Here is a 13,475-nt window from a genome sequence, read left to right on the forward strand (position 1 = left end):
AGGTTGATAAAATTCAGGCATTTTCTGGGGATGTGGATTTGAAAAGAGATGAGAAAATAGGTGAGTTTGGATTTAGTCTTATTTATTTAGGTGCCTCTGGCACATCACCTCTGGCACAGCCAGGTGGACATAACCAGTATGCACTGAGAAATGGTTTGGAACTACGAGTTTAGGACTAAAGATAGATCTTTGGAATTACCGGCTTTTAAGTAATATATGACATCATGAGAATAGATGTAAACATCCAAAGAAGAAAGTGCAAGTGGGAGAAAAGCTAGGATTAAATGCAGTCAGGACAGCATGAGTGGCAGATGAAGAGAAAGGAGGACCGTGGATTCAAGGGGATTGGCAGCAAGAAGGGGAGGAGTAGAAGGAAGAGGTTTTTCAGGATGGAGAGCACTGACCATGTTTCTCAGGGAGAAGATGGGGTTGGGGAATTACTGGCAAGGGAGAAAATGAAGAAAGATGGAGCACTATCAGAAGCATTATGCAGGTCTTGGAAGGGGTACCCATTCCTTCAGCTGGAGGCAGGAGGTGAGTGAACATGTAAGGCAGGAAGTAGAGAGGAGAGACGTGGAGCAAGTTATCAGTCCTGATGCCCTTTTTCTTCTTCATGGATCAGGAAACTGAGTTATCTGCTGAGCACAGAGGGAACTTGAACTGCTAAGCACTTGGTAAAGTTTGCAAGCATCTTTATAAATTAAAAATCCGGTGTACCTAGATCTTGTGGAACTATATGGTACACTTCCATTTTGGAATTGAAGTCATTTTCACTTCCTTCTAAGCCCTAAAACATGATGATTGAGAGCCAGCAACTTATACCAAAAGACATGAAAGCATGAGGGTCCCAGCACTGCTTGTAAAACTCACCCTGGGAATTTCTGACGAGCTGAAGGCTTGCCCTCAGATGAGCAACTTGGTCTCCTATAGCACATCTATGCAGATCTGATTGATATAAAGACTGATGGCCGAGCAATGGATGCCTTAACTAATGTGATAAGTTGACTCACTCCTTAAGAATGTTCTATCTTCTTTGAAGAGGGAGTAAAAACTCCTTGGGGCAGGGAGGTCCCTTAAGAAATGTTAGTGTTCCTGAAGTAATAATAGGCTAGAAAGCCTTTTACTGTGGGATGATTGTGACAGCTAAGAAATGGAAAGAAATGAACATGAGTCACACAAAAACCTCAGTCCATGACCTTCAGTTGTTGTCAATCATATTTAAGAAAATGTTGTGAGGAACTTCAATATTAGGTATTTTATTTATATTTTCTATTATATCTATAATTGCTATATATGTTGGCTTCAACTCAGATGAGAAATGAGACAAATACGTAGTTTCACTTTCCCCGAGGCAGAAACTCCTTAAGCAGAGTGATCAGTCATGAGGGAAGGGGGCAGGGAAGAGATACAGGCTTCTGTGTCTCAGCGGAATCCTTAGAATTTTAAAATTTGCTCTATTTTCCTTCAGGACTCTCTACCTTTGCCCCAGGTTTTCCCTTTTCAGAACCTAAATTGGAGTAAGCCCAGAGCAGGCTCCTCGCCCCCGTGTATGCCTGTTCTTGTCCGGGCTTCGCACCGCACCTCAGTGTGCTCTGTGTGTGCTCTGTGCACCTCACAGAGCAGCTTTCCGAATCTGAGGTGTGGCCGGCCAGAACCTGTTCACTGTTGGCCAGTGGCCAACTTTGGAGCCACTGGTGCTGTGGCTCTCAAAGCCCTGCTAATGGGCACATTCTGTTACCTGGGACTGGGGAAGGCGGAGGGAGGCACGGCCTGGGATGACTTGGTCTTTCTTTGGCCTAACTAACAACGTAAGACCCTTATAGCGTGAACCGAGGGACAAAGTTAAGGAAAACTAGAACAAGAAGCATTGGAAAGATTTTGCCTTTACTTAAAATTTCCCTACTTCTCTTTTTAAAAGAAATTCAATGAATTCGCATATATCAAGCATTGGTCATGCTTTGACCAATGCTAAGACCTCTGTAGTGCTCACTGCAGGTTTGTAGCATAGCAGCTCAGAATCAGCCTCCAATGTGGGAAACCCAGGTTCCATCCCTGGGTTGGGAAGATCCCCTGGAGAAGGGAATGGCTACCCACTCCAGTATTCTTGCCTGGAGAATCCCATGGACAGAGGAGCCTGGTGGGCTATAGTCCATGGAGTTGCAAAGAGTCGGACACGACTAAGCAACTAATACACACACAGGTTTGAATGTGCCCTTAGACCTCATCTGGTTTTTCCCTTTCCAGAGCCTGTGTTCCCCTCTGTCTGGATCCTGATGAACCTCTTGAAAAAGGGAGATTCTTTTGTCAGACTCAGATCCTGAGGCTTCTTCCCTCCAGCGCTGACAGATGTGAGAGAAGCCTCCGTCTCCAACAGAGGCTATGTCTGCTCACTTTGTCCGCTGCCTGAAGCTGGCAAAGCAGCCAGGAGCAGTTACGCATGTGGGGAGGTTATGTCCCCAGCCACTGTCGTAATCCCTTGGACAGCCTCTTCCTCCTATGCTTGTCTATCTTCCTTCATATTTTTTTGCTTTGTTTTTTAAGTATAGTTGCTTACAATATTGTGTTAGTTTCAGATGTACAGCACAGTGATCTAGTTATATGTTATATATATATAAATTCTTCTTCAGATTCTCTTCCCTTATAGATTATTACAAAATGTTGAATATAGTTCCTGTACTATACAGTGGGTCTTTGTTGGTTGTCTATTTTAAATATAGTACTGCGTATATGTTAATCCCAATCTCCTAATTTATCCCTCCCCCCACTTCCCATTTTTACCAAGGGTTCTCTGTTTTCTTCTGAGTCTTCAAACACAGTTTGTGTCTTATGTATTTTTGGATGTATCAAGGATAGTGTTTTTTTGCGTCTTGAAGAGCTTAAAAAACAGGCCATATTCCTACTTTTCAAGAATTTAGTTCTATCTCTAAGTAAGGAGATGAAATAGCTTTCTAATTCTGTGGTCCTTAAGCCTGAATATGAATATATGTGTGCATGCACAGACACACATTCGTATCCAACTCTTTGGGACCCCATGGACTATAGCCCACCAGGCTCCTCTGTCCATGGGGTTATCCCGGCAAGAATACTGGAGTGGGTTGCTATTTCCTCCTCTTTTAAGGGATCTTCCCTACTCAGGGATCAATAAGGTCCTTAAGCTTATCTTCCCTCTTAACTTTACCAGGTAGCCAACAGGACTCATGTGTACCCTGAGAGGTAAGAGGTGAGAGATAAAGTGAAAGTGTTGTTCTAAATGTGGGTGCCTGGCAAGCCTCTGCCCCTGAGCTGGGAATTGCTATCGTAATCTAAAATCAACAGAAGAAGCAATCCAGGGCCAAGTACAGGGCAGGAATCAGTGTCATGGGTTACAAATTGATCTGGGAGTGAAATTACAAGCCTACGTAACACTTTTACAGGGCTTGATTCCAAGAAATAAGGCAAATGTGTTTCCAAGGTAGTTCATTTAAAGCTGGAGCTTTCAGAACGGTAATACCCTTTCGTTCTCCCTAAATGGTTGGGAATGTGGTGGAGATTTGCCTAGTTTGTTTTCTGCTCAGCATCTCCCTTTCCATCTGGAGGCAATGCCTCGCTGTGTGTCGTACTGGGGAGGAGCAGTGCTCTGCTCTGTATCAAGGATGGTCCCTCCTCCCTGCCCCAGTCATTGTGAGGCAGATCCAGGCTCAGCCAGTCATACCCTCCTCTCTGGGACATTGACCATCAAGGGAGTAAAGCGAAGATTCAAAGATAGTGTAGAAACCACTTGTAGTGATGGTGTGTGCTGTGGGCAGCAGTGGGGACTAGCAGGGGCAGACACTCCCATGGCATGACTTTGGTCCCCACTGTCCATCCTCTCTTGGTGTCCAGCCCATTTTCTGAACCTTGGTCTCCAATCCTCCCATTTATCCTATGAACTCTTCAATATCCTCCCAATAATCCATCTAAGATAAAGTGAGTAGAGTTGTCTTCTGTTGCTTGCAACCAGGCATTAGGTTGGACCATCTGATGCTCCTGAAATTTAAAGAGGTGTTTCTGGTGCTGCTAGTTGGTCTCTATCTAGAATAGTCTGGCAGCATGCATGCTGTGCCCCTCCACATGAAAGCTGCTGTACTTAGAGATTTTAAGACAAATTTAGAGTCAAGGGTTTCTGGCACTTTCCCAAAGTGGACACAACTAACTTAACGTAGAGAGGGATTTCGCTGAGGGTGGGCCCTAAATGGTCAATGTTTGCAGGTACGAATTCTAGGCCACAGACCTAGGTGGCAAGAGATACTGAGTTTTTGCATGTATTTGCTGCTAAGTCACGTCAGTCGTGTCCGACTCTGTGCAACCCCATAGACGGCAGCCCACCAGGCTCTCCCGTCCCTGGGATTCTTCAGGCAAGAACACTGGAGTGGGTTGCCATTTCCTTCTCCAATGCATGAAAATGAAAGTGAAGTCGCTCAGTTGTGTCCGACTCTTAGCGACCCCGTGGACTGCAGCCTACCAGGCTCCTCCATCCATGGGATTTTCCAGGCAAGAGTACTGGAGTGGGTTGCCATTGCCTTCTCCATGTATTTAAATCAACTTAATTTCAACCTCACCTTTTCCTATATAGCAAGAGGGTAATGTATATCTATAGGCATACATGACTGCCCTCAGAGCCTCCTCACCCCAAGGGTTGTTTGGAAGTTCGGGGTCTCATAGCACCAAGATATAGGGGAAGACCCTCTGGTCTTCAGTCCCTGGACTGTACTGGTGACCTCTGAGACACCTTCTGTCCCAGCCAGTACAGTCCCTTCAAACCTGCTGGCTCTGTTTTTTCCCCTGGAGCGCATAGAGCCTGGTGACCTATAGTGAGGGTGCTGCCTAGAGTTCTAGTTCCTTGGTTGTATCATAAAGTTGAGCCTTTGAAGATCTGGTCACTCCTTAGGTCACTTATGGAGATGGCCCTGGTTGCTGATGCTTAAGGAGCCCAGACCTCTGTCCGTCTCCCCTGTCTCCTGGAAACTTTTAGTTTGATGAACGCTCCATTTTCTTCATGTTTCCCTTATAGTTCCCCCACCCCTCCTGCCACACATGCACCCTACAAATGAATGAAAACAAAAGTCAAGAAGGAAAATATATTGCAGGTAACTTGTGCTCTATGCTCTGCCACAGCATCCTTTGAGACAAGGAAGCATAGAACCTGTTCTTTGCTCACATGGTAGAAGGGAGAGAGTGGTCACTGCATGGGGTGGGAGAGGGATTAAAAACAAATGAATAGGTTAAAAAAGTCTTGTCAATAGCATTTAAAATTAATGAGGGGGAAAAGAAAATAGACATGCTGAAAGGCTATTAGCTGCCAAATAGAAGGGTTAATTGGCTTTGTATTTGGTGTCACTATCTTCTGTGATTCCTTAAAATTTTATAAGTGATGCCACCTCATCTTGAAGCTATTCTGGTATGAATAATGTCACTCCTCCTTTCCCCTTCTAACTTTCTAGAGTCAAGAATGAGGAGTGTTTCTTGTCTACATTCTGTAAACCAAGTCAGCAATTCTAGCTCTAATTAATATGGGACTCCTACTCCAGCTGGAAACAAATATTTGTGTAACAAATGAAACAGCATATAATCCACAATCAAGCTTCTTACTGAGTCCCTTATTCCAGCTACTTCTCTGAATAGAGCCCATTTACTATTATAGTCTCCAATCTTGCATAGCAAGGCAGCTTAGGTGGGGTATCTCTGCTGGCGTGTGAGCCTAGTAATTTATTGATACATTTAAGACAAGCAAGAATATGCTAACTTTTTTTATTCATTATAGATCCTATTCCAAGAAGCAGAGAATCCACATTTTGGGGATTCACAACTCTAATTCATGCCATACATATGAAGGCTGGATTCTAGTAAAAAAATTGATGAATCACTAGAAGAGGGAAGGTCAGTTCTTTTCAAACCTATAACCATGATTGACTGAGTCACAGAAACTCTGATTCAAATGGGGTTAAACAATAGGGGGATTTATTGTTCCATTTAAAAGGCCAGAGGTGGGTTGATTCTAGCATTGGTTAATCCAGGGGCTCAGTGACATCATGGAAGACCCGGGCTCTATCCAACTTTCTTCTCTGCCACCCTCTATGTGTTGGCTCTTCCCTTGTCCCAAGACAGATGAAGCTCTCCCAAGCTCTAAATCCCAGCAAGATTTCCTGAGTCAGAGGGAAGGAATGGCCTCTTCTTGCTTGTCACTCCTTAATAGCAAGAAAGTTTCTCCCAAAAGTATGCCCCTAACCAGAAGATTTCTTCTCATGTCTCATTGGCTAGAATTGAATCTAGAACACAATCCCAGGGCTTGACCCATGGTGCCCCTTCCGTGGCACCTGGCCATGGGAACCAAGTCAAGGCTTTCCCAAGAGTGGAAGGGATAGATTTAAACAGGCAACTGACAGTTTATATCATACCAGCTTATCCCCCATGAGCTAATAAATGGCTTATAAATGTGTTTTCTGGAATGTAGTTAGAAGTAAATATATGATGTTAACACATATCCTATCAACTGTGTTTTTGTGTGTGCATGTTCCTTTTGTTTACTTTTTTAGCCTCGATTTTAGTTCCTTGACCAGGGATTGATCCAGGATCCTTGGCAGTGAGATCACAGAGTCCTAATCATGGGACTTCCAGGCAATTCCCTACTCTATTAACTGCTAGATGTTTCATCTGACCTTTCATCAACTTTTGGAAGACACAAAATAATTTTTAATGAGTACCTTTAATGATCCAAGTCTTTCTTAATTCATATCATTTACACTTATTTAAGAGATGTCTTAGGAGTCGGGGAGGTGTTATAGGACTTGGAGGCTGCTGCTTCTCAAGAGTCATCCTGAATGCTCAGGTGTCTTCCGCGGCTCCTCTGTAGACTCATCCAGTCATTGTCTCCACATCTTGGTCTTGCTCTTTGCTCTTCTTTGTGCCTGTCTGCTCCTCTAGAGAGGTGTCTGCTTATGTGATGCTCCTATCACAACTATGTGAATTACGGCCACGTTTACATTTTGGTTCTTTCTTCCAAACTGCCTCTCTCACATTTCCATATGATTGATGGATACTCCCAGTTAGGTATATTGCTAGTAACTCAAACTCAGCACATTTAAAGTCACCATGCCTTCTCTCATTATCTCCAGTTTTATTCCAATCATTTAATCAAAGACAACCAACTCAAATTTTATCTTCTTTGTAAAGAACTTTCTGATTTTCACTCATCCAATAAAATAATGGTATGGACCTAACAGAAGCAGAAGATATTAAGAAGAGATGGCAAGAATACACAGAAGAACTGTACAAAAAAGATCTTCACGACCCAGATAATCACGATGGTGTGATCACTGACCTAGAGCCAGACATCCTGGACTGTGAAGTCAAGTGGGCCTTAGCTTTTTTTTTTTTTTTTCAAGTGGGCCTTAGAAAGCATCACTACAAAAAAAGCTAATGGAGGTGATGGAATTCCAGTTGAGCTATTTCAAATCCTGAAAGATGATGCTGTGAAATGCTGCACTCCATATGCCAGCAAATTTGGAAAACTCAGCAGTGGCCACAGGACTGGAAAAGGTCAGTTTTCATTCCAATCCCAAAGAAAGGCAATGCCAAAGAATGCCCCAATTACCGCACAATTGCACTCATCTCACACGCTAGTAAAGTAATGCTCAAAATTCTCCAAGCCAGGCTTCAGCAATATGTGAACTGTGAACTTCCTGATGTTCAAGCTGGTTTTAGAAAAGGCAGAGGAACCAGAGATCAAATTGCCAACATCCGCTGGATCATCGAAAAAGCAAGAGAGTTCCAGAAAAACATCTATTTCTGCTTTACTGACTATGCCAAAGCCTTTGACTGTGTGGATCACAATAAACTGTGGAAAATTCTGAAAGAGATGGGAATACCAGACCACCTGACTTGCCTCTTGAGAAATTTGTATGCAGGTCAGGAAGCAACAGTTAGAGCTGGACATGGAACAACAGACTGGTTCCAAATAGGAAAAGGAGTACATCAAGGCTGTATATTGTCACCCTGCTTAATTAACTTCTATGCAGAGGACATCATGAGAAAGGCTGGGCTGGAAGAAACACAAGCTGGAATCAAGATTGCCGGGAGAAATATCAATAACCTCAGATATGCAGATGACACCACTCTTATGGCAGAAAGTGAAGAGGAACTCAAAAGCCTCTTGATGAAAGTGCAAGTGGAGAGTGAAAAAGTTGGCTTAAAGCTCAACATTCAGAAAATGAAGATCATGGCATCCGGTCCCATCACTTCATGGGAAATAGATGGGGAAACAGTGGAAACAGTGTCAGACTATTTTTTTGGGGGCTCCAAAGTCACTGAAGATGGTGACTGCAGCCATGAAATTAAAAGACGCTTACTCCTTGGAAGGAAAGTTATGACCAACCTAGATAGCATATTCAAAAGCAGAGACATTACTTTGCCAACAAAGGTCCGTCTAGTCAAGGCTATGGTTTTTCCTGTGGTCATGTATGGATGTGAGAGTAGGACTGTGAAGAAGGCTGAGCGCCGAAGAATTGATGCTTTTGAACTGTGGTGTTGGAGAAGACTCTTGAGAGTCCCTTGGACTGCAAGGAGATCCAACCAGTCCATTCTGAAGGAGATCAGCCCTGGGATATCTTTGGAAGGAATGCTGCTAAAACTGAAACTCCAGTACTTTGGCCACCTCATGTGAAGAGTTGACTCATTGGAAAAGACTCTGATGCTGGGAGGGATTGGGGGCAGGAGGAGAAGGGGACGACAGAGGATGAGATGGCTGGATGGCATCACTGACTCGATGGACGTGAGTCTGGGTAAACTCCAGAAGTTGGTGATGCACAGGGAGGCCTGGCGTGCTGCGATTCATGGGGTTGCAAAGAGTTGGACACAACTGGGCGACTGAACTGAACTGAACTGAATAAAATAATACGTATCAAGTGCCTGTCATGGGTCTTGACCTACTGTAGACCTCACTATAAGGTGGCGAGCAAGCCCCCATGGAGCATATGTTCTGGCGCAGTGATGTATCAGATCATGAGTGACCAGTCATCTCCGCAGAAGCTGACCTCTGGTCTCTGATCTTCCAGAACTTTCACTGTTTGTGTGAGACACTGTAATAGCAAATTCATACCTTGGAAAGAATTTGGGCAGGGTGCGGTTCTAAGTGCCTAAAATGTAATAACTCATTTAACTATCATGACAACCCTGTGAGGTGGCCCTGTTTGCCCCACCCTTTATAGAGGAGGAAACTAAGAGAAGAAAGGTTAAGAAATTCACTCAGGTTTTCAAAGCCAATAAGTGATAAGCTTCCTTCCTTGAAAGCCAGGAAAGTAAATTCGAATAAATTCTAGTTTGGGTAAAAGTAAAATATTGAAACTTAAAATAATATGATATTTAGTGCACCTACTTTTTCATTTTCAACAGTTTCTCAACTACATCAGTGTCACAGAAAAATAATAGCAATTAAAACTACAGTGAAACATCTACATAGAGATATATGTTTTTCTTTTGTTTAGGGCGCCAATATGACTTGACACAGGATTGCTGGAGACTGTATGTATTTAAACTTCTGCTATTTCGTGCATCATGAACTTTTTGTATTTTGATTTTTTAAAATATTGCATTAAAATATTTATCTTGATCATCAAACTTTTGGCACCCTCGTAAATTGTGTGCCCAAGGTGAGCCCTTAACTCTAATCCTGGCCGTCAGGGGTAGAGCTGGGATTTAAAACGAGGCACTGCGCTCCTGTCTGTCCTTTTGACTACGGCACAACTCATGTCCTAGCACTGTTGATTTTTGTATGTATATCTACAAACCACTGCTCTTTCCAATTCAACTAAAAATGCCTTGAGGACACAGACCATATATCATACTGCCTTCTCGTATTCCTAAAGCATCTGGCATGGTGTTTGATATATAGGGTGCTTGATAAAGATTGGCTGAAAGGGACTTTTCTAGTAAGCTAAAATTTACTGTAGAACCAGCTACTTTTACCACAATTTGTAGTTTTGCTTTCTTTCCAGCAATTTCCCTCTTGTATATTACATTTTAATTTTATAAAGATAATTAAGTGAATAACGCATCTCATATAAAGATGATGAATGAACACATGCTAACAAAAATGTTATAAAAATAAAATGCTTTCTTCCACCTAGTATTGTCTTTTTAGTGAGACCTTTTGCATTTTTCAGAAATATATGGCCTTTGAAAAGAACATCTGTGTTAGTTTTGTAAGTGAACAGATGGATATAGTAAAGAGAAAGTAGAATGTTCATTGACATAATTATCAGCTCTTTGGTTACAGTGCAGCAGTTTCTGAAGTACAACATTTCTGTGATTTATGCCTCCCTGCAAACTAGAGCTCTGCTCATTACCTCCCACACCTTGCTGGGGATCAGTTCACCTGTGGGTGTACCCCTCTCAGTGTAGTGATGACTCGCCTGGGTGGTTATGTTTTCTCCAGCACTACTTCTGGGAAGGAATGAGGGAAGGGTAATGAGTATCTTTTCTCATGCCACTGAATTTAGAAATGTGGCCTTTGGAGGGAAGAGGGAATCAGTGATGAACACAGGGATTTCTTTATTATAATAAAGCCATTGACTTGTTTTTCTGTATGTTAACATCCTATGAACAGGTTTTAACGGCTTTTGAATTTTATTTTTAAGCAGTCTACAGGTAAATTCTACAGGATATTCTACCAAGGTATAGAGTAGTATATTCTATACTTTACTATAGTAAATATAGAATTCTATACCTTCTAGTTTATTTATTAATTTTACAAAAGAGATGTTACAGAGGAGAGCCCAGCAAACTGTCACTTGCTTGACATTTAGGAATTATATGGATGCACCCTTACTCTCGGGGTTTCTGCCGAGAATACAATGCTATACTCAGGCTAACTTGGAAATGGTATTATATGATGCAGTATGAAGCACTATGTAATTACCCAAATTCTGCAGCTATTAATATTTGCCTAATTTTTTGAGGAAACAAGGTGTGAGGAGAACAGTGAGAATTGTGAGTTTGCTCTAAAGGCACTTTTACTAAAGGTCACACTCCCCATAAGATCTGGTCCTTGAAAACCCTGCTCTATTTTTGGTACAAACACAACCTCATGTATCTTGGGGGGAAGAAGATACGCTCCTGGAGAAGATATTATTTTCTCCACACAGCCTTTAGCTACTCCAGGGGCATCTCTGTATTCATCACTTAGACCAGCATAGACTGTGATGAGTGGCAACAAACTTAGTGAGACTCAAGTCCATTGTAACTTCTAATAAACCCAACAGAGAAAATGGTTTCGTGGGTCATCTGAGTGAAACAGGTGAGACACAGTCTTCAAATATATGAAGAAGGGCAACAAGAAGAGTTGGTACAACATGAGAAAAACAGTTGCAAAGGGTGGAGAGTGGTAGGGCCCAGTGCCTAAGTCCCGGCGTGGATGTTACCTCTCTGAGTTCTCAGGGGAGGTTGGAATGTTTAGAAAACAAGGCAGCCAGAACACCCTGTGAGGTAAGCTGGAACTTAGACCAGGCACAGCACAAAGGATCAAGTACACTTTCTATTTCTGCACTGAGGCTAGTTCTGTGTACCGTGGCAGGATCCCGTAAATTGAGAGACATGAGGATTTAGAGTTCCATTCTGGTCTTAGATTTAGATGCCAGAGCCTAAGAAAGTAACAAATGGGGAGGTCTGTGAGGATGTGATTCAAGAAATACTTGAACTGGGGTCTAAGTTGGGGTCAGATTCTACTCTCACGGGAGCCAGGGAGTCATCCGGGCAAGCATGGCCGCCACTACTTCTCGTGCTGCCCTTGCTGCTGGCTGCATGGCCCGGGGCCGCCCCTTCCTCCCAGGCCGTGGCTGCTACCAGCCCCTGTGCTGGGAACAGCATGCCCAGCTGGGGTGCAGGACAGACCCTGGGCCTCGTGAGTATGGGTCGCCATCGGATCTGCCCAACAGCTGGAACTGGTGCAAGGTGGGATGGGGATGACTAGGCCAGTGTTACCAGGAACGAGCACACCCCCAGCATGGCAGCACCCACTGGATCCAGCATCCACCCCACCACAGCCCCAAGGAGACCAGTAACAAGTACCAGGCCAAGGACCAGGAGTGTGACAAGGTTAGCCAGTGCAGAACAGGCGCTGAATTCAGACAGTGCCATATCCTCCAGAACCACACCCTTTAGAAAGTTGGTGACTTCTCCCTCTCTGGGAGGGAGAAGATGATGGCAGAAATCTAGGCGAGCGGGTCATCAGCCACAGTACAATGGCAACAGGCAAGATGTCTAATCCCTCTGGAGGCATCTAAGCTGAATACCATGAGGAGGCCCATTTCCGTGGCCAGGTGGGATGTCACCGATAGAAGAGAGTACTGAATTGTCCAGAATTTACAGAGTGAACCATGGGGCGAGAGAGGCTGTGCGAGGATAGTGACAAAGATGGGAAGAATACTGATTACAACCTTGCTACCCAGGAGAACTGCACATTTAGGCACCCCATCACTTAAGGCAGATGTCTCCAGAAGAACACTTCTTAAAGAAATGATCTCATGAGCCATAACCAGAGGGGATTCCATCAACAAGGGCCCTGGGTTGGTCCTACCATGGTTTGAAGGAATGGGAGTTAATGTTCAAGTATCTGATGGCTGGTAACAGCACTGAGTACAGAGGAGGGACAGCTGTCTAAATGCCAGCGTGTGCTGAAGGAGCGTTCCTGGGGGAGAGTCTGACTGTGGATGACTTGCACCTACACAGGATGACTTCCTGCCACAGTGATGGCTGTGAACCATCTACCTGGAGAAGAGTGATCGCCAGACAGTGAATGATGTGACCTACGTTTTATTCAATAAATGACTCGGCAACTGTGGTCTGTGATGAATTTAAGAGGCAAACAGTTCAGACTTGTCACCAGTCTGTCACCTTGAAATCCATGGTAGGGTGGGGGGAGGGGAGATGGCAATTTCAAGTTGCCTAAGGGATGAATAAAATACACATGTCATACCAGAAAGAGGGAAAGAAGGGAGAAAGAGAGAGAGAAAGGAAAGGAGGAAGGGAGGGAGGCAGGCAGGAAGAAAGGGCGGAGGGAGGGAGGGAGAGAGGGAAAGGAAGTGAATGCCCATCCTGGGGCAAGGTGCTGGCCCCAGGACTGGAGAGACCTGCACGATTAGACACGATGCTGCCCTCCTGTAGCTGTGATCTGTCTGGGATTATATATGTTACATGCCAGCCTACTGTAGGTTTCCAAGATTGGACAAGTTGCAAATACACTTTCAGAACCACGTGCTAATATGTGTGGAAATACTAACTGAAAAGTCTATAGTGATAGGACTCTTGTTTTCTTTCCTTACTTTAGTAGTATTTCTCACACTTCAGAAAACCTTTGTGTTATGCATCTTCCAGGCCATATTTCAATACCTGCCTTGACTTCTCTCCTGCTGAGCTCTGCTCTACCATACATTTGCCTCCCTAGAAGCTAATTATAAGCCTGTATT

Source organism: Bubalus kerabau, chromosome 10 (assembly GCF_029407905.1).
Source record: "Bubalus kerabau isolate K-KA32 ecotype Philippines breed swamp buffalo chromosome 10, PCC_UOA_SB_1v2, whole genome shotgun sequence".
In the NCBI taxonomy this organism is placed as follows: Eukaryota; Metazoa; Chordata; class Mammalia; order Artiodactyla; family Bovidae; genus Bubalus; species Bubalus kerabau.